The following is a 2,126-nucleotide window of genomic DNA, read 5'->3' as shown; positions in this document are numbered from 1 at the left end:
CAAAGCTTAAAAGAACACTTTACCAAGTTGATGTCTTCCAGACTAGAATTGTTTGAGGTGCTAGTCCTTTTCAGACCTGTATTCCCATGTTCCCTAATTGTACTGTGACTGTTATCTTTAGGCAAAGATAATTAGACATGCCATAATACTATATACTCCACATAGTGCCTCTTAAAAACTAATTGGGATTGGGTATTGACCAATATACAAAGCATACATTTATTTTATAATAGTACTTAATTTAAAAAGATTTTATTTTTCATCATGTTAAATTATGTGTAGGTGTATGTGTCTGCATGTGTGCATGAACACTTGAGTGTAGGTGCTTGCACAAGAGGGAGGCATCAGATCTTCTGGAGCTAGAGTTATAGACAGTTGTGAGTTGCCTTCTGTAGGTGCTGGGAACCAAAATTAAGTCCTCTGGAAGAGCAGCAAGTGTTTTTATCTACTGATCCATCTCACTAGCCACGTCCCCCCCCCTTTTTTGGTTTTTCAAGACAGGGTTTCTCTGTGGCTTTTGAGCCTGTCCTGGAATTAGCTCTTGTAGACCAGGCTTGTCTCGAACTCACAGAGATCCGCCTGCCTTTGCCTCCCGAGTGCTGGGATTAAAGGCATGCGCCACCACCGCCCGGCTTTTTGTTGTTTATTTTTGAGTTATTTTAATTATAACATTTCTCCTTCCCTTTCCTCCCTCCAACACCCCCATAACCTCTCTCCACTCTGCTTCAAATTCATGCTCTCATGTTTCACAAATTCTATTGCATAGATATATGTTTTTGTATATACATATATATATATCCAACTATAACCCATGGAATTTATGTAATGTTAGTTGTTTGTATGTTTTCAGGACTGACAGTTTGCCATTGAACAATAAATTGGTGTCCTTGCTTACCTTTTTGAGGTGAGGACTCATTGTGCCTTTATCTTCTGTGTGCTGAGATAATAGGTATTTGCCAACACACTTGGTTTATGCAGTGTGACACCAGTAGCTCTAGCCTAGGCTTCATAGCAAGACTTTGTCTCAGAGCCAACAACAAAATGAATTTAAACCCAGACCTTTGTGAATTCTAGGCAAGCACTCTGTCAACTGAGCTACAGTCCCAGTTGTCCCCAATTTTAAAGGAACTTACTTTTTGATATTGTCTTCTTGAAATATTTGCTTTTGATGAACATTCTGCAGAAGCACAAGTGCCAAAAGAACCTGAGCAGCATTTTTGAGTTGTTAAAATGTCACCAGTATGACAGACCGAATTAAAGCTTGGTGATGGACTATATATAGTCCTGGCCTAAGAGCCATCCGTTTTATACTTCTTAGTTGCTTAAAATTGGCAATAACAGATTTTATTGGAACTGATTCTTTGATATCTGTCACTCTACAATATAGGACTACAGCAGATCAGCCAGCACAGATCTCATCCATGTTGAAGGATAGTCAAGATCAAACTATCACAAAGTCTTCAGAAAATATTGTTCTCTGTGTTGTCAAGGGAGAAATTGTCAGAATAAAAATAAAGTCGTTCTGTTTGTTGTGCCTCTTGCATGTAATAAAACTTGGGGGGGGGGTAAACAAAGACGATCATAGATTTGAGGACAATCTAGGCTTCATAGTAAGGCTTGTCTCAAGCCAACAACAAAATGGAGTCACTTGTGCCAGACCTTCGAAAAATAACTAAAGCTAAGAAGTTATTGAGAAATGGTTCTAATGCATGATCATCTGACACTAACTGAATGTCTTTTAACCTGGGATCCTACTTGTGTTCTGTTTGTGAGACTATTAGACACAGGATTGAGATATATAGTGCCAGGTCTCAGTGGGTAAACGTTTTCTGCACAAGTCTGACAAGCTGAGTTAGATCCTAAGATCCCATGTAAAATGCCATATACAGTGCCATGCATTTGTAGTTTCAGTACTCCTACAGTGAGATGGGAAGTGGGGCCAGGAGAATCAACTGAACACCTATGGGCCAAATATTCTGGAATCTGCAATGCAGCAGCAAAAACAAGACAGACCTTGCCTTAAAACAAGGTGAAATGACTCTTGAAAAGTTATTTTCTGACCTCCACACACATGCTGTGATATTCAAGTGTTTGTATTTACACACACACACACACACACACACACA

This window comes from Microtus ochrogaster, unplaced genomic scaffold, assembly GCF_000317375.1.
Source record: "Microtus ochrogaster isolate Prairie Vole_2 unplaced genomic scaffold, MicOch1.0 UNK50, whole genome shotgun sequence".
NCBI lineage: Eukaryota > Metazoa > Chordata > Mammalia > Rodentia > Cricetidae > Microtus > Microtus ochrogaster.
Note: the sequence above shows the minus strand (reverse complement) of the source record.